This window comes from Arachis hypogaea, chromosome 12 (genome assembly GCF_003086295.3).
Source record: "Arachis hypogaea cultivar Tifrunner chromosome 12, arahy.Tifrunner.gnm2.J5K5, whole genome shotgun sequence".
NCBI lineage: Eukaryota > Viridiplantae > Streptophyta > Magnoliopsida > Fabales > Fabaceae > Arachis > Arachis hypogaea.
The window spans coordinates 41,141,779-41,162,305 of NC_092047.1; the positions used below are offsets into that span (position 1 = coordinate 41,141,779).

The 20,527-nt window shown below is 40.1% G+C and overlaps 2 non-coding genes across 2 annotated transcripts; both read right to left on the reverse strand.

Moving 5' to 3' along the window:
* Nucleotides 1-802: 802 nt before the first annotated feature.
* LOC112732006 (small nucleolar RNA R71) lies at nt 803-908 on the reverse strand. Its single transcript, XR_003167749.1, has one exon. It is a non-coding gene; the product is annotated as a small nucleolar RNA R71 (small nucleolar RNA).
* Nucleotides 909-12,057: 11,149 nt separating this feature from the next.
* On the reverse strand, nt 12,058-12,161 carry LOC112730897 (small nucleolar RNA R71). Its single transcript, XR_003166699.1, has one exon. It is a non-coding gene; the product is annotated as a small nucleolar RNA R71 (small nucleolar RNA).
* Nucleotides 12,162-20,527: the final 8,366 nt, after the last annotated feature.

Sequence of the window (20,527 nt, forward strand, 5' to 3'; positions counted from 1 at the left end):
ATGCCTTTTGGTCTGTGCAATGCACTTGCAACCTTTCAGAGGTGCATGCTCTCTATCTTCTCTGATATGGTAGAGAAGTTCCTGGAAGTCTTCAAACTCGTGAGTGTTGGGCGTAGTGACAGACGCAAAAGGATCAATGGATCCTATTCCGACATGATCGAGAACCGACAGATGATTAGCCGTGCGGTGACAGCGCATTTGGAACATTTTCACTGAGAGGACGGGAAGTAGCCATTGACAATGGTGATGCCCAACTTAAAGCTTGCCATGGAAGGAGCCTTGCGTGCATGAAGAAGAAGATAGTAGGAAAGCAGATATTCAGAAGACAAAGCATCTCCAAAGCCTCAACCTATTCTTCATTACTGCATAACAAGTATTTATTTCATGTTCTTTTACTTTTTACAATTAAATCTGAGAATTATTGATATCCTGACTAAGAGTTACAAGATAACCATATCTTGCTTCAAGCCGACAATCTCTGCGGGATCGACCCTTACTCACGTAAGGTATTACTTGGACGACCCAGTGCACTTGCTGGTTAGTTGTGCGGAGTTGCAAAAGTGTGATTGTAATTTCGTGCACCAAGGACCCCAACCAATATTTGACTACATTCTTGAGGATTTGTGACACTGTAAAGTCAAATGGTGTACACCCTGACACCTACAAACTACTTTTTTTTCCCTTTTCTCTCAGAGATAAGGCAGTAAAGTGGTTGGAAGCATTCCCCAAGGAGAGCTTGACAACTTGGGATGATGTTGTGAACAAGTTTCTAGCAAGATTCTACCCTCCACAGAGAGTCAATAGATTGAGAGCTGAGGTGCAAACCTTCAGACAGCAAGATGGTGAAATCCTTTATGAGGCCTGGGAGAGATTTAAAGACTTGACAAGGAAATGCCCTCCAGATATGTTCAATGAGTGGGTGCAACTGCACATCTTCTATGAGGGGCTATCATATGAGTCAAAACAGGCAGTAGATCATTTTTCAGGGGGCTCACTTAACAAGAAGACCATTGAAGAGGCCATAGATGTCATAGAGACTGTAGCCGAAAATGAGTACTTCTATGCCTCAGAAAGAACTCAAAAGAGAGGAGTGATGGAGCTCAATTCTGTGGATGCCTTGTTAGCTTAAAACAAGGTGATCACTGCACAACTAGCAGCCTTAACCAAGAAGAGAGAAGAACCAAGTCTCAGCTGTTCAAGCCCAAGCCCCTCCACAAGAAGGAGATACACCAGAAGTTGAATGTGAATGAGAGCAAGCTAACTATGTGAACAATCCCTCTAGACCACCATATGATCCCAATGCCAAGACATACAACCCAGGATGGAAGAACACCCAAATTTTGGGTGGGGAAACCAACAAAACCACAACCAAGATCACAAACCATACCAATCTAACTAATACAACAACCACAACCTCAACCATCAATCAGGCAACAACAGACCCTATTACAACTCACAAAATACACCCTATCACAACTCACAAAATGCATCATACCACTCCACTCAACAAACACACAACAACCACCATCAAGATACATCATCCTCAACCATGCGACTATGTGATATCAGTAGCAATTTTGCAAAATTGGAGGCTACCATAGCATAACTGTTAGCACAAATAACAGGGACCGTTTCCACAGTTTTGGAGAAACAAATGCAGGCTGACAGAAAGATAGATGCAAACCAAGAGGGGTTCAGATCCAACATAAGGAACCAAGGGGCAGCAATTTCAAAACTGAAAGCACAACTAAGGAGCCTGTCTAAATAAATACCAATGCCTACACATACATTCCCTAGTGATACCATGGCCAACCCAAGAGGGGAATGCAAGGCCATCACACTGAGAAGTGGAAAAGTTGTGGAGGAATCACTCCCAAGTCAAAGCAACCAAGGAGAAGAAGCTGCAAATAACCCTAAAACTAAGAATGAAGAAGAGACCCCTGCACCATCCCCACCAAAGCAAGTCCTAAAACCTTATGTGCCAAAGGAACCCTATCCACAAAGGCTGAGGAAGGATGGGAACGACAACCAGTTTTCTAGATTCCTAGAAATCTTTAAGAAGCTCCAAATCAACATACCCTTTGCTGAGGCATTAGAGCAAATGCCACTCTATGCTAAGTTCTTGAAGGAGCTCATGACAAGGAAAAGAAACTGGGGAGAGAAGGAAACCATAGTGCTAATAGAGGAATATAGTGCCATCATACAGAAGAATTCCCCAAAAGATGAAAGATCCTGGGAGCTTCCAAATCCCCTGCATCATAGGGAATTGAGAAAGCATTATGTGATCTGGGAGCTAGCATCAATCTTATGTCCTTGGCCATGATGAAAAGAATGAGGATAGAAGAGGCCAAACCAACAAGAATGGCACTTCAATTAGCTGATAGAACATTCAAGTTCCCTCATGGGGTAGTGGAAGATTTGTTGGCAAAAGTAGGAGAGTTCATCTTTTCAGCTGATTTCGTTGTGCTGGATATGGAGGAAGAGGCTAACACATCTATCATCCTAGGAAGGCCATTCCTAGCTACTACCGGAGCTATAATTGATGTTCAAAAAGAAGAGTTAGTCTTGAGATTGCATGAAGAGAAGATGGTTTTCAATGTCTTCAAAGCCATGAGTTACCCCAAGGAGTCCATAGGTGAATGCATGATGGTGGACACAATGGAAAAGATAGTTCAAGGAGTTTTGGAAGAAAAACAATGTGAGGAAGCCATGGAGCTAGAGCAGCAAGCATCAGGTGGAGAAGTATCATAAGAAACCATAGAAGATTCAATCATGTTGAACCACACAAGCAACAAGAAAGTGGAAGCACCAAAACTAGAGTTGAAAACCTTACCTCTAAGCTTGAAGTATGCTTACTTGGGTGACAACAACACATACCCAGTAATCATCAATTCAAGCTTGAGTGAGGGACAAGAAGAGGAACTTATCCATGTGCTGAAGCAACACAAGGATGCTATAGGATGGACAGTTGCGAATCTAAAAGGGATTAGTCCTTCAATGTGCATGCACAAAATCTTCCTTGAGGAAGATGCCAAGCCCTTCAGGCAGCAACAAAGAAGGCTGAATCTAACAATGAATGAAGTAGTCCAGAAAGGGGTATTGAAGTTGTGGCAAGCAGGGGTGATTTACCCAATCTCAGACAGCCCTTGGGTAAGCCCAGTGTATGTAGTCCCCAAGAAAAGAGGGATCACTGTTGTGCCAAATGAGAAGAATGAATTGATACCAACAAGAATAGTGACTGGCTGGCGCATGTGCATAGATTATAGGAAGCTTAATGAAGCTACCAGGAAGGATCACTTCCCCCTACCTTTCATGGACTAGATGCTAGAAAGACTTGTGGGACATGAATATTATTGCTTCTTGGACGGTTATTCCAGCTACAACCAAATAGTTGTAGACCCTAAGGACCAAGAAAAGACCTCATTTACTTGTCCCTATAGTGTCTTTGCTTATAGGAGAATGCCCTTTGGATTGTGCAATGCACCTGCAACATTCCAAAAGGTACATGCTCTCCATATTTTCAGACATGATTAAAAGATTTATTGAAGTATTTATGGATGACTTCTCTGTATTTGGTGATTCATATTCTAAATGCTTACACCACTTAGCCTTGGTGCTAAAGAGATGCCAAGAAACTAACCTCATTTTGAATTGGAAGAAGTGCCACTTTATGGTTACAGAGGGGGTGGTTCTTGGTCATAAGATCTCAAAAAGAGGCATAGAAGTGGACAAGGCCAAGGTGGAGGTGATTGAAAAATTGCCCCCACCTTGCAATGTTAAAGCAATTAGAAGTTTTCTAGGACATGCTGGTTTTTATAGAAGGTTCATTAGAGATTTTTCAAAGATTGCCAAATCTCTAAGTAACTTGCTTGTCTCTAATGTACCTTTTATCTTTGATAGAGAATGCATGATAGCCTTTGATGAACTTAAAAACAGACTTTCCTCTGCACCTATCATAGCACCACCTTGCTGGGATTTACCTTATGAGTTGATGTGTGATGCATCAGACTTTGCTGTTGGTGCTGTTTTAGGACAAAGGAGAGATAAGTTGGTGCATGTTATTTATTATGCTAGCAAAGTTCTTAATGAGAATCAAAGGAATTACACTACTACAAAGAAGGAACTTCTTGCTATAGTCTTTGCATTTGATAAGTTCAGATCATATCTTATTGGTTCTAAAGTCATTGTATTTACTAACCATGCAGCTCTCAAATATTTGCTTACGAAACAAGAGTCCAAGCCTAGATTGATAAGGTGGATTTTGCTGCTTCAAGAATTCAACATTGAAATCAAAGATAGAAGTGGAGCAACAAGGTGGCTAACCACCTATCACGAATCCCATAAGAAGAAGATGAAGCACACCAACTTGTAGTGAATGAGAGCTTCCCTGATGAGCAGTTGATGATGGTCCAAGAAGCTCCCTAGTTTGCAGATATAGCCAACTTCAAGGCTATTGGGGAATTACCAACCAACATCAACAAACACATGAGGAGAAAGCTACTCAAAGATGCTAAACACTACATTTGGAATAAGCCCTATTTGTTCAAAAAATGTACTGATGGGATCTTGAGAAGGTGCATTTCCCATGAGGAAGGACAAGAAGTCCTCTGGCAATGTCATGGATCTACATATGGAGGCCATTTTAGTGGAGAAAGAACTGCATCCAAGGTGCTGCAGTGTGGGTTCTTTTGGCCAACAATATTCAAGGATGCAAAGGACTTGGAAACAAGATGCAATGAGTGTCAAAGAGCTGGAAGCCTACCCAAGAAAAATGAAATGCCATAGAGGTTTATCATGGAGTTGGAGTTGTTTGATGTATGGAGGATTGATTTCATGGGACAATTTCCATCCTCATACTCAAACAATTATATATCGGTAGCTGTGGATTATGTGTCAAAGTGGGTGGAGGCAATACCTGCATCAACCAATGATAACAAGGTGGTAATTAACTTCTTGAGGAAGAATATATTCAGCAGATATGTGATTCCAAGAGCTCTTATAAATGATTGATGAATGGATTTTTGACGGTTTAGAATTTCTCAAAGAAGTTCTCGTTGCAAGTATAGTTCCTAAACCAACAAAGAATCTTCTCATACAAAAAATTATTTGTCACAAGTACAAACCCCTAAAAATAACCGAAGTATTCAAACCTCAGGTCGTTCTCCCTAGGAATTGCAATAAAGTGTTCTTTTTATTGGTAATGAGTTGTTGATGAGCGGATATTTTATACGCTTTTTGGGGATAATTTCATATAGTTTAGAGTATGTTTTAGTTAGTTTTTAGTCTATTCCTAGTAGTTTTTAGGAAAAATTCATATTTCTGGACTTTACTATGAGTTGTGTGTTTTTCTGTAATTTCAGGTATTTTTCTGGCTGAAATTGAAGGAGCTGAGCAAAAATCTGATTCAGGCTGAAAAAGGACTGCTGATGCTGTTGGATTCTGACCTCCCTGCACTCAAAGTGGATTTTCTGGAGCTACAGAACTCGAAATGGCGTGCTTCCAATTGCGTTGGAAAGTAGACATCCAGGGCTTTCCAGCAATATATAATAGTCCATACTTTGCACAAGGATAGACGACGTAAACTGGCGTTCAACGCCAGTTCTCTGCCCAATTCTGGCGTCCAGCGCTAGAAAAGGATCAAAAACTGGAGTTGAACGCCCAAACTGGCATAAAAACTGGCGTTCAACTCCACAAATGGCCTCCGCACGTGAATTGCTTAAAGTCTCAGCCCCGGCACACACCAAGTGGGCCCCAGCACACCAAGTGGGCCCCAGAAGTGGATCTCTGCATCATCCATCATAGTCCACTCATATTTTGTAACCCTAGGCTACTAGTTTAGTATTTAAACAACTTTTAGAGACTTATTTTGTATCTCATGACATTTTAGATCTAAACTTTGTATTCTCTGACGGCATGAGTCTCTAAACCCCATTGTTGGGGGTGAGGAGCTCTGCTGTGTCTCAATGAATTAATGCAAGTATTTCTGTTTTCCATTCAAACACGCTTGTTCCTATCTAAGATGTTCATTCGCGCTTAACTGTGATGAAGGTGATGACCTGTGACATTCATCACCTTCCTCAAACCATGAACGTGTGCCTGACAACCACCTCCGTTCTATATCCGACTGAATGAGTATCTCTTAGATTCCTTAATCAGAATCTCCGTGGTATAAGCTAGAACTGATGGCGGCATTCATGAGAATTCGGAAAGTCTAAACCTTGTCTGTGGTATTCCGAGTAGGATTCAATGATTGAATGACTGTGACGAGCTTCAAACTCCTGAAGGCTGGGCGTTAGTGACAGATGCAAAAGGATAGTAAATCCTATTCCAACCGGATCGAGAACCAACCGGTGATTAGCCGTGCTGTGACAGAGCGCGTGAGCGTAGTTTTCACTGGAAGGATGGAAGGTAGCCATTGACAACGGTGATCCATCAACACACAGCTTGCCATAGGAGGACGTGCATGCGTGAATCAGAAGACAGAGGAAAGCAGAGATTCAGAGGACAAGGCATCTCCAAAACTCCAACATATTCTCCATTACTGCACAACAAGTAACTTTTAATTTATGCTCTACTGGTTATTCACAATTCAACTGATAAACATAATTGACTTCCTGACTAAGATTTACAAGATAACCATAAATTGCTTCAAACCAACAATCTCCGTGGGATTCGACCCTTACTCACGTAAGGTATTACTTGGACGACCCAGTGCACTTGCTGGTTAGTGGTACGCGTTGTGAAAAGTGTGATTCACAATTCGTGCACCAAGTTTTTGGCGCCGTTGCCGGGGATTGTTCGTGTTTGAACAACTGACGGATTATTTTGTTGCTTAGATTAGGAAAAATCTTTCTTTTTTTTGGTTTAGAGTCTTTTATTATTTATCCCTTGTTAAAATACTTTAAACTTATAGCTCAGTTATTTAGAACGTGGTGTTTATGTTCATGATAATTGGCTATCATAATTTTTTAAAACCTTTTTCAAAAATAATTTTTCTATTAAATCCTGTGCCAAACTTTAAGTTTGGTGTTTTCAAAAATAATCTTTCTTAAAATTTTTGAAGGTCCCATAACTCATTTGGCTAGAGCATTAATCTGTGTTCTTGGTAATTGGGTTAGAGTCTTTTATATTCTTTTCAAAACCTTCTTTTTCATAAATAATATTTTCTCTATTAAACTTTGTGCCAAACTTAAAGTTTGGTGTTTTCTTGTTGATTTCCCTTTGGTTTTCGAAAATTTTGGTTTGGTTTTCTAAAAATTTTAAGTTTGGTGTTCTTTCTTCATGTTCTTGTGTTCTTGTGAGTCTTCAAAGTGTTCTTGAGTTTTCCTTGTGTCTTGATCTTAAAATTTTTAAGTTTGGTGTTCCTTGGTGTTTTCCCTCCAAATTTTTCGAAAACAAGGAGCATTAGATCTAAAAATTTTAAATCTTGTACTATCTTATTGTTTTTCTCTCTCCTCACTAAATTCAAAAATATCTTTTCAAAATATCTCTTCTAACTTCCTAACTTCTTATCTTTTCAAAATTTGTTTCAACTAACTAACTAACTTTTTGTTTGTTTCTTAACTTTTTCAAAACTACCTAACTAACTCTCTCTCTCTAATTTTCGAAAATATCTTCCCTCTTTTTCAAAAAATTTCTGTTTTTTTTTACTAAATATTTTTATTTTTTTTACGAAAAAAAAAAATTTTAATTTCAAAATTCAAATTCTTTTTAGTTATTTTATTTTATTTAAGTGTTTACTTCTTATAAAATAAAATAAATAAAAAGATAAATCAGTCCAAGTTATATCCATACATCCATCATGGACATAAGTGGAAATGAACAGTCCAGGAGGACTCTGGGGTCATATTCTAACCCCTCTACTGCTTCATATGGAAGTAGCATATGCATACCCTCCATTGGAGTCAGTAGCTTTGAGTTGAATCCTCAGCTCATTATCATGGTGCAGCAAAGTTGCCAGTATTCCGGTCTTCCACAGGAAGAACCTACAGAGTTTCTGGCACAATTTTTACAAATTGCTGACACAGTACATGATAAGGAAATAGATCAGGATGTCTACAGACTATTACTGTTTCCATTTGCTGTAAAAGATCAAGCCAAGAGGTGGTTAAATAACCAACCTAAGGCCAGCATAAGAACATGGAAACAGCTGACAGAAAAATTTCTGAATCAATATTTCCCTCCAAAAAGGATGACACAGCTAAGGCTGGACATCCAAGGCTTTAAACAAGGAGATAATGAATCTCTTTATGATGCCTGGGAGAGATACAGAGAGATGCTACGAAAATGCCCCTCTGAAATGTTTTCAGAGTGGGTTCAGTTAGACATCTTCTACTATGGGCTTGCGGAAGGAGCTCAGATGTCTTTAGATTACTCAGCTGGTGGATCTATCCATATGAGAAAGACAATTGAAGAAGCTCAAGAGCTCATTGATACAGTTGCCAGGAATCAGCATCTGTATCTAAGCAGCAACCCTTCCATGAATAAAGAGGTTAAAACAGTAACTGCTGAATTCAGTACTGTAAAACAAGCTGCTGAATTCAATCAGCAATTAGATTTTCTAACAAAACAGCTAGTTGAATTCAAAGACAGGTTACAGGAGACAAGGATAGCTAATATACATATGGACGAACAGTTTAAGCAAACAAAGCAGCAGCTATCAAAGCAAATAGCAGAAGAATGCCAAGCAGTTCAATTAAGAAGTGGGAAAACATTAAATACCCCACCTCAAGGCATCAAAAATTCAAGAAATGAGCGACCCACCAAAGATTCCCCTGAGGACAGTAAGAGCCCAGGGAAAAATAATTCTGGCACTAAAACGCCAGAAAATGGGTGGAAGGCTGGCGCTGAACGCCCAGATGATGCCAAGGCATCTTAGGCTAGTTTCACTAGCATTTTTCTGTTAGTTTTAGTTGTTTTATGCATTTTCTTGAGCTTAAAGTAACCAAAAAAGGTTAAATGAAGAACAAAGCAATGAACCATCCAAACAGTATGATTTTTATGCAAATTCCATGAGTTTTAGTTATATTACTTGAATGCTATGAATGGAAGATTTCTCATGAAATTTTGCAAGACTTTGATGCAATTGTTTGGATGATTTCAGGGAAGAAGAGGCTAAGCAAGGAAGCAACAAAATCAATAAAGGAAGCTTGAATATCACATGTGGAGTTTAAGTTCCAGTTTAAGCCTAAACTGGAGCTTAAACGCCAGAATCATGAAGGCTAAGAAATGCTGGAATTGAAGTTTAACCTCCAGTTTAACCTTAAACTGGAGGTTAAACGCCAGAATGATAATGCCACTCAGGAAGGAGTTCCACGTTTAACCTCCAGTTTAACCTTAAACTGGAGGTTAAACGCCAGAATGGGAAAAGCACCAGGGAGCCATTTCCACGTTTAAGCTCCAGTTTGACCTCAAACTGGAGCTTAAACGTGTTCGACCAAGAACTCTCCTCCAGGGTTGCTCTCTCCATTTCCACGTTTAAGCTCCAGTTTGACCTCAAACTGGAGCTTAAACGTGTTCGACACCTCCAGGGCTACCCTTCTAAGCTTCCACGTTTAACCTCCAGTTTAACCTTAAACTGGAGGTTAAACGTGTTCGACCTCCAGGATGCCTCCTTCCATTTCCACGTTTAACCTCCAGTTTAACCTTAAACTGGAGGTTAAACGTGTTCGACCTCCAGGGCTGCCCTTCCTATATCCACGTTTAAGCTTCAGTTTAACCTTAAACTGAAGCTTAAACGTGTTCGACTACATGACTCTCCAGGGCTGCCTTCTTCCATTTCCACGTTTAAGCTTCAGTTTAACCTTAAACTGAAGCTTAAACGTGCTTCTACAAAAGGCCTCACTGGAAGTGTCTGGCGTTTAAGCTGCAGTTTAAGCTTAAACTGCAACTTAAACGCCACTCTTGGAAAAAGGTTTCTGGACCAAAAATATTGTGGTTTAAGTTAGTATTTGAGCACAAACATTAACTTAAACTTACTCTGGTATGAAACCCAATTGAATATCATGGTTTATGGGATTGGGCCTGAAGGATTGATGAGTCTGAAATTTCAATTTATTGAGTCATGTGCCATTATTTGATTATCACTAAGTTGGCTCAATGAATGTTACAGAATTTGGATCAGCAGCCTCATCAAGATTATGGATCATAAACCCAAGGCAAAAGGAAAGCAGGGAGAGGCCTCAAAGCCCAAGAAACACAACAGAAGCTCAATATAGAAAGTGTATAAATAGGATAGAATTTAAGTGAAAAAAAAAACTTTTGGAACTTTTACCTTTTCATTTTTAGCTAGTTTTCATATCTTTGTAGTTGAATTCAGAGCTATGACTCACTAAACCCCTTTCATTGGGTTAGGGAGCTCTATTGTAATTCAATGAATCAATAATAGTTTATCTTCTTCTTCAATCTTTTCTCTTGAATTTTGTTAGAAAGCTTCTCGTTCTAATTCCATTGGGTAGTTGTCTTGGGAAAGAAACTACCCATAATTGGAATCCTTCGGAACCTTGGGAAAGGAATGGAGGATTCATGCTAGAGAAGCTTTCTCACAGTGAATTGGATTGGGGTTTGGATGGATATTGTGACATGTAATCCTACCAAATTGTGGTTCATGAAATTGTGTGGTATAATCAGTGATCGAGCATCATCTCTTCTTATGAACATTTAAACCAAGGGATTGGGAATTTGTTCATTTTTGAGAGAATTGGTGAGCCAAGGGATTGGGATCCAATCATATAAGATTGCCAAGCAAAATTTAATGAACGCATTGGTTGAGGAAGAGATATACATGTTTTGATTCGGAGATCTCAATATCTCCTAACACCCAATGAATCCCCTAATTCTGATTTCCATCTTCTCTTTTCATTCTGCAACTCAATTCATGCAATCACCCCCATTCCCTTTTAATTTCAGCAACTTAGTTTCTGCTCTTTAATTCACGCAATTTAAGATTCCGCCATTTAATTTTCTTGTCATTTACTTTTCCCGCCAATTTTACATTCCGCAATTCTCATCTCAAATCTTGATTCCGCTCAACTAGAACACACTTCTAATCCGAATTGCTCACTCAACCAATCCTTGTGGGATTCGACCTCACTCTATTGTGAGTTTTTACTTGACGATAACCGGTGCACTTGCCGGAAAGAATTTTGCCGATCGTGCAATTTCCTAAATCGTAGCATAACTAGTTTATGCGCATCAAGTTTATGGCGCCGTTGCCGGGGATTGGTTTTCGATTGACAATTCTCCAATTGGAAGTTAACTAGATTGAGCAATTTTTTTTGTTTTGATTAATTCAGTACAAGTTACTTGTTGAATTTTAATTTCTGCACATGTTTTCTTTCTTTATGCCTTTAAATTCAAGCAACTAACTCACTGACTCACTAACTGTTTGAATTTATTTCTCAATTGCTCTAACCATACTCTTCCATTAACCAAGAGTATTTCACTTGTTTGTTGCCTGTGTTGTGTTCTTGTATGACAGGTAGGAGAGGAGAGACATCAACTCCTCCATATACCGAACCAGAGAGGACCCTTCATAGACTGAGAAGGGAAGCAAGAGGGAAGAGAGTAGTGGGAGAAGAAGAATCTGAAGGAGAATCTGAGGACAATTTTGAGGAAGCTCTAGACCTCAACATGGATAGAGAAGTTCACAACCATGAGAGAGCTGATGGAAACAATGCCATTCCTGAGAGGAGGGTTCTTAGTTCATACATAAACCCAACCTCTGGGAATTGTGGTAGCAGCATCCAGAAACCACCCATTCAGGCCAACAATTTTGAGCTCAAACCACAGCTAATATCACTTGTGGAGAATCATTGTTCATTTGGTGGAAGTGCTAATGAAGACCCAAACCAACATCTCACAAAATTCCTGAGAATTTGTGACACTGTGAAGTCTAATGGAGTCCAGGAAGATGCCTATAAACTGCTTTTGTTCCCATTTTCACTTAGGGACAAAGCAGCTAAGTGGCTGGAATCATTCCCAAGGGGGAGTCTAACAACATGGGATGAGGTGGAAAGCAAGTTTCTGGCACGTTTCTACCCCCCACAAAAGGTCAATAGGCTTCGATCTGAGGTTCAGACTTTTAGACAACAAGATGGTGAAACTCTCTACGAGGCATGGGAGAGATTCAAGGATTTGACAAGGAAATGCCCACCGGACATGTTCCATGACTGGGTGCAATTGCATATTTTCTATGATGGACTCTCTTATGAATCAAGGAAGGCTGTAGACCATTCATCAGGAGGTTCATTGAACAGGAAAAAGACTGTGGAAGAGGCCATTGAAGTGATTGAGACAGTGGCTGAGAATGAGTACTACTATGCATCAGAAAGGCACAACACTAAGGGAGTCATGGAGCTGAACCATGTTGATACAATTCTAGCCCAAAACAAGGTGTTTGCCAAGCAACTAGCAGAGCTTACCAGGCAATTAGAAACAAAGCAAGTGGCTGCAATACACACACAAGATCAAGAGGAAGTAAGCATTGAAGGAGGTGATTGGGAAGAGGCCAACTATGTGGGAAACCAACAAAGGCAATCATATGATCCACATTCCAACACTTACAACCCAGGATGGAAAAATCACCCAAACTTTGGGTGGGGGAACCAACAAACCCAACCACAAAACCACAAACCTTACAACCACAACCAACATAACAATTCCACATACCAAAACTCCAACCAAAGATCATACCAAGCCACACAAAACACTTACCCCCAACCACCATATCATGGCCAAAATAACCAACCTACCCAACTTAATCCGAACCAACAATTCCAAGATCAATTAAACTGGATAGAAGGAATGATGGCAACCATGAGTCAAGACATAACCGAATTGAAAAGCTTCAGGGATGATGTGAGAGCTACCTTAAGAAGCCATGGTGAAAAACTCAAGAGGATGGAGTCTCAAGTAGGAGAGCTATCTCAACAGGCCGTCAAATCAACTGCAGTGTTCCCTAGTGACACAGAAAAGAATCCTAAAGGGGAACAAAAGAGAGTGAGATGGGAAGAATGCAAGGCCATCACCATATTGAAGGAAGTTTCAGAAGAAGAAGGAATCAGGCCCTCAGAGCAGGAGCCAGAAATCTTGAAGGAAGGTGTGGAAGAAGTTGAGCAGGAAAGTGGAACTGAGCAAGCCAAGGAACTGCAAAAAGGCATGCTGGAAATATACCAACCAAAAGCACCATTTCCTCAGAGGTTAGGAGGAGGTGAAAAAGGGAAAACCTATTCAAGGTTTTTAGAGACATTTAACTCTCTCCATGTCAATATTCCCTTTCTTGAGATTCTCCATCAAATGCCTACACACATCAAGTATTTAAAGGAATTGTTAAGCAAGAAAAGAGTTTTGAAGGGAGGACAAACGGTAACAATGAACAAAGAATGCAGTGCTCTCATCAAGAAGGACACACTCTCTAAGAAAATGGACCCAGGAAGTTTTCATATCCCTTGCATCATAGGGGAAACAAAAATTGACAGAGGATTCTGTGATCTAGGAGCTAGCATAAATGTGATGCCTCTAACTCTTATGAAGAGGCTACAACTGAATGAGGTGAGATCCACTGATGTAATCATACAACTGGCTGACAAAACTCAGAAGCAAGCTGAAGGGGTAGTTGAAAATGTGCTGGTGAAAGTGGGGGATTATTACTTCCCCACAGACTTTGTCATTGTGGACATGGAGGAAAGCTACTTACACCCTATCATTCTGGGCAGACCATTTCTAGCCACTACTAGAGCGCTCATAGATGTAGAACAAGGAGAGCTAATTCTGAGAATACGTGATGAACAGCTCATTTTCAAAGTTTTCAAACCTGCATCTGAGCCTGAACCAGAACCTGAAAAGCCTAAGGATGATAGTAGCCAACTGTGTTTGGAGGAAAGTAATCCAGCAGCTGAAACTCTAAAACAGTCCTTGGAAGGCAAACAAGAGTTACAAGAGTTAAAGCCACAAGAATCAGTGGAAACAGATCAGAAGGATCCTCCTGACATAAGGATCAATGAAGAAATCCTCAAGAGAAAGGGAAGAGTGATAGGGAGATTGCCAAGAGGGTGGAGAAACAAGAAAATTCCCACTGAAGGTTTTTCTCCGGGAGATAACGTGATATCAAGTCATTATCTGCCAATCCCACCTGGCCTCAAAACCATTCCTTCCCAGCTCCCTCAAGTGTTCACAATCAGGAAAGTTCTTTCTATGGAACATTTAGAGGTCATGAATGAATCAAATGGGGACGTTTGCATAGTGAGAGGAGAAGACGTCAAGCACTACAATCCACCCTAACAAGGGACAACCGTCAAGCTAATGACGTTAAAGAAGCGCTTGTTGGGAGGCAACCCAACCGGAGGTAATACCCTTTTGCTGTTTCTTTTATTTGTTTCAATAAAAAGGGTGAAGTAGTTTCTGTGCATTGCAAAGGATTAAGTTTGGTGTTTCACACCAAACAATGAATTCATGGATCAATAATTCAAAGGGGAATGTGTGACTCTAAGTTTGGTGTTCCACCATAAAGATCAACTGAACACAACAACCTTTGAATTATATGAAAGGAACAACCATTCTAAGCAGTCACAGAAATGCTTAAAACCCTTAGCAGCAACTTCATTCCAAAGAGAACTCAAGGATTCAAAGAACAGAGAAGTAAGTGGAAGACTAAGTTTGGTGTTCACACACCAACTTAAAACTCAGATACTTATCCACACATAGTTGAGCTAACCACTCAAATGCTTGAGAAGCAAGCAACTTCATCACTCTTTGCAGGAAAGGAAACAAGGATATTAAAGCATGAAGCAACAATTAGGAGAAGAAGGAGAAATCAAATTGTTTCCTGGCAACAAAGAGAAAACAAGGAATTTCACAAGGTGGTATTGTTCCTTGATAATTCTTTAAAAAGGGCAAACAAAAGCATGCTTGTTCTGGTTTAAACTGTAAATGTTGAATCTTTCTGGAATGTGAAGTTTTTAGTATATTTGTCTGTTTATTGCTTTGAATAAAGTGAATACCTAGATGTTTGGATATAACTCCACCTTCTTAAACAAATGCTTGCCATGCTTGTTCTGTTTCCAAAAATAAAAGAAAAGTTTGAACAAAAGTAACTTGGCTCAATTAGTGACAAATCAAGTAGAATTAAGTGGTGGTATGCATGCTTGATTGTTTAAGTCAGATCACTGGAATTAGAGTGTAGAATTATCATTCTTTGTGTAGAAATTGAAAACTGTCTATGGATCTTGATGAATAAATGTCTTGGGCCATGAAAAAGAAAGAAAAAGAAGAAGAAAAAGCCACTGAAAAAGGGCAACCAAAAAGCAAAAAAATTGAGAAAATAAGCTAGGTACCAATGGTTTGAACTTCTGAGACAAATGCCTGTGGTGTTTATGTATTAAGGATATGCTTGGATGAATAGGTTCTGAGGAGTGTTTCAACACTTGGTAACTTGGGTTAACTAACCCGGGATTATCAACCAAAAGTCCATTATCAAGAGCAACCTAAATACAAAACATTTAGTCACACAAAGAGGTGCTGGGCACCAATGTCTCAAGAAGAAATGTGAACTAAAATGCCTAAAGTGGATATGTGTAGTGCACTGATAAGAAAAAGAAAATGCCAAAGGCTTGTGCAACACATGACACTAAGCAAACAAGGAGCAAAGTAGCTCTAAGAAAAAGAAAAGAAAAACAAAGAAGAGAAAAGTGCCAAAGACATAAGAATAACAAGAGGCCATAGCAGTGTTTGATGGATGCAATGAAAAAGTGATAATCTTACCTGATAAGTATGAAAAAGTGATGCTGCAACTTTCTGCATAAAACCCTTCTGATGAACTTCAAATGCTTGCTAATATAGCCAATGTAATTGCTTTCTGTTTCATACTTTCTTCTCAAATAACTCAGGACTTGCTTAGGGACAAGCAAGTATTAAGTTTGGTGTTGTGATGCCAAGGCATCTTAGGCTAGTTTCACTAGCATTTTTCTGTTAGTTTTAGTTGTTTTATGCATTTTCTTGAGCTTAAAGTAACCAAAAAAGGTTAAATGAAGAACAAAGCAATGAACCATCCAAACAGTATGATTTTTATGCAAATTCCATGAGTTTTAGTTATATTACTTGAATGCTATGAATGGAAGATTTCTCATGAAATTTTGCAAGACTTTGATGCAATTGTTTGGATGATTTCAGGGAAGAAGAGGCTAAGCAAGGAAGCAACAAAATCAATAAAGGAAGCTTGAATATCACATGTGGAGTTTAAGTTCCAGTTTAAGCCTAAACTGGAGCTTAAACGCCAGAATCATGAAGGCTAAGAAATGCTGGAATTGAAGTTTAACCTCCAGTTTAACCTTAAACTGGAGGTTAAACGCCAGAATGATAATGCCACTCAGGAAGGAGTTCCACGTTTAACCTCCAGTTTAACCTTAAACTGGAGGTTAAACGCCAGAATGGGAAAAGCACCAGGGAGCCATTTCCACGTTTAAGCTCCAGTTTGACCTCAAACTGGAGCTTAAACGTGTTCGACCAAGAACTCTCCTCCAGGGTTGCTCTCTCCATTTCCACGTTTAAGCTCCAGTTTGACCTCAAACTGGAGCTTAAACGTGTTCGACACCTCCAGGGCTACCCTTCTAAGCTTCCACGTTTAACCTCCAGTTTAACCTTAAACTGGAGGTTAAACGTGTTCGACCTCCAGGATGCCTCCTTCCATTTCCACGTTTAACCTCCAGTTTAACCTTAAACTGGAGGTTAAACGTGTTCGACCTCCAGGGCTGCCCTTCCTATATCCACGTTTAAGCTTCAGTTTAACCTTAAACTGAAGCTTAAACGTGTTCGACTACATGACTCTCCAGGGCTGCCTTCTTCCATTTCCACGTTTAAGCTTCAGTTTAACCTTAAACTGAAGCTTAAACGTGCTTCTACAAAAGGCCTCACTGGAAGTGTCTGGCGTTTAAGCTGCAGTTTAAGCTTAAACTGCAACTTAAACGCCACTCTTGGAAAAAGGTTTCTGGACCAAAAATATTGTGGTTTAAGTTAGTATTTGAGCACAAACATTAACTTAAACTTACTCTGGTATGAAACCCAATTGAATATCATGGTTTATGGGATTGGGCCTGAAGGATTGATGAGTCTGAAATTTCAATTTATTGAGTCATGTGCCATTATTTGATTATCACTAAGTTGGCTCAATGAATGTTACAGAATTTGGATCAGCAGCCTCATCAAGATTATGGATCATAAACCCAAGGCAAAAGGAAAGCAGGGAGAGGCCTCAAAGCCCAAGAAACACAACAGAAGCTCAATATAGAAAGTGTATAAATAGGATAGAATTTAAGTGAAAAAAAAAACTTTTGGAACTTTTACCTTTTCATTTTTAGCTAGTTTTCATATCTTTGTAGTTGAATTCAGAGCTATGACTCACTAAACCCCTTTCATTGGGTTAGGGAGCTCTATTGTAATTCAATGAATCAATAATAGTTTATCTTCTTCTTCAATCTTTTCTCTTGAATTTTGTTAGAAAGCTTCTCGTTCTAATTCCATTGGGTAGTTGTCTTGGGAAAGAAACTACCCATAATTGGAATCCTTCGGAACCTTGGGAAAGGAATGGAGGATTCATGCTAGAGAAGCTTTCTCACAGTGAATTGGATTGGGGTTTGGATGGATATTATGACATGTAATCCTACCAAATTGTGGTTCATGAAATTGTGTGGTATAATCAGTGATCGAGCATCATCTCTTCTTATGAACATTTAAACCAAGGGATTGGGAATTTGTTCATTTTTTGAGAGAATTGGTGAGCCAAGGGATTGGGATCCAATCATATAAGATTGCCAAGCAAAATTTAATGAACGCATTGGTTGAGGAAGAGATATACATGTTTTGATTCGGAGATCTCAATATCTCCTAACACCCAATGAATCCCCTAATTCTGATTTCCATCTTCTCTTTTCATTCTGCAACTCAATTCATGCAATCACCCCCATTCCCTTTTAATTTCAGCAACTTAGTTTCTGCTCTTTAATTCACGCAATTTAAGATTCCGCCATTTAATTTTCTTGTCATTTACTTTTCCCGCCAATTTTACATTCCGCAATTCTCATCTCAAATCTTAATTCCGCTCAACTAGAACACACTTCTAATCCGAATTGCTCACTCAACCAATCCTTGTGGGATTCGACCTCACTCTATTGTGAGTTTTTACTTGACGATAACCGGTGCACTTGCCGGAAGGAATTTTGCCGATCGTGCCATTTCCTAAATCGTAGCATAACTAGTTTATGCGCATCACCAGACCATGCCCAAAACTGGCGTTCAGCGCCAGAAACAAGGCAGGATTGGCGTTCAATGCCAGAAATGGGCAAGAATCTGGCGTTGAACGCCCAAAGGGGGCATAATCCAGCATTGAACGCCCAAAATGGGCACATTTCTGGCGTTCAGGCGCCAGGAACAGACAGTGAGTTGGCGTCTAACGTCACTCCAGCTTCTGACTCTGGTACTCAATTGCCAGTGTGGGATCAGACACACACAAGTGCTGATAACAACCCCTCTAAAAAGGCTTCTTTAACCACTAAGGTTGAGGAATATAAAGCCAAGATACCTTATCCTCAAAAACTCCGGAAAGAGGAGCAGGATAAGCAATTTGCTCGCTTTGCAGATTATCTAAGGACTCTTGAAATAAAGATTCCTTTTGCAGAGGCACTTGAGCAAATACCTTCTTATGCCAAGTTCATGAAAGAGATCTTGAGTCATAAAAAGGAGTGGAGAGAAACAGAAAGAGTTCTCCTCACTGAAGAATGCAGTGCAGTCATTCTGAAAAGCTTTCCTGAAAAGCTTAAAGACCCTGGGAGTTTTCTGATACCATGTATATTGGAAGGTGATTGCACCAAGACAGCCTTATGCGATCTTGGGGCAAGCATCAACCTAATACCTGCATCCACTATCAGGAAGCTTGGCTTAACTGAAGAAGTTAAACCAACCCGGATATGTCTCCAACTTGCTGATGGTTCCACTAAATACCCATCAGGCGTGATTGAGGACATGATTGTCAGAGTTGGGCCATTCGCCTTTCCCACTGACTTTGTTGTGCTGGAAATGGAGGAGCACAAGAGTGCCACTCTCATTCTAGGAAGACCCTTCCTAGCAACTGGACGATCCCTCATTGACGTCCAGCAGGGGGAAATAACCCTGAGAGTCAACGATGACGAGTTCAAGTTGAACGCTGTCAAAGCCATGCAGCATCCAGACACATCAACAGACTGCATGAAAGTTGACCTTATTGACTCTTTGGTAGAAGAGATCAACATGGCTGAGAGTCTCGAATCAGAGTTGGAAAACATCTTTAAAGATGTTCAGCCTGATTTAGAGGATTCAGGGGACATGAAAGAGCCTCTGAACTTTCTTCTGAAAGAGGAAAAACCTCCTAAACCAGAGCTCAAGCCACTGCCACCATCCTTGAAATATGCATTTCTAGGAGAAGGTGACACCTTTCCAGTGATCATAAGCTCTGCTTTAAATTCACAGGAAGAGGAAGCACTTATTCAAGTGCTAAGGACACACAAGACAGCTCTTGGGTGGTCCATAGGTGACCTTAAGGGCATAAGCCCAGCTAGATGCATGCACAAAATCCTACTGGAGGATAATGCCAAACCAGTGGTTCAACCACAGAGGCGGCTAAATCCAGCCATGAAGGAAGTGGTGCAGAAAGAGGTCACCAAATTACTAGAGGCTGGGATTATTTATCCCATTTCAGATAGCCCCTGGGTGAGCCCTGTTCAAGTCGTCCCAAAAAAGGGAGGCATGACAGTGATTCATAATGAAAAAAATGAACTGGTTCCTACAAGAACAGTTACAGGGTGGCGCATGTGTATTGACTACAGAAGGCTCAATACAGCCACCAGAAAGGATCATTTTCCTTTACCATTCATAGACCAGATGCTAGAGAGACTATCAGGTCATGATTATTACTGCTTTTTGGATGGCTACTCAGGCTATAACCAGATTGCAGTAGATCCCCAGGATCAAGAGAAAACAGCATTCACATGTCCATCCGGAGTGTTTGCTTATAGAAGGATGCCCTTTGGGCTATGCAATGCACCTGCAACCTTCCAGAGATGCATGCTCTCTATTTTCTCTGATATGGTGGAAAAATTTCTGGAAGTCTTCATGGATGACTTCTCAGTATATGGAGACTCATTCAGCTCCTGTCTTGATCACCTGAAACTTGTTCTGAAAAGATGCCAAGAAACCAACCTAGTTTTAAACTGGGAAAAGTGTCACTTCATGGTGACTGAAGGAATTGTTCTTGGGCATAAAATCTCAAACAAGGGAATAGAGGTGGATCAAGCAAAAATAGAGGTAATTGAAAAATTACCACCACCTGCCAATGTTAAGGCAATCAGAAGCTTTCTGGGGCATGCAGGATTCTATAGGAGGTTTATAAAGGATTTTTCAAAAATCGCAAAACCTCTAAGCAATCTGCTAGCTGCTGACACGCCATTTGTGTTTGACACAGCATGCCTGTAGGCGTTTGAAACGCTGAAAGCTAAGCTGGTCA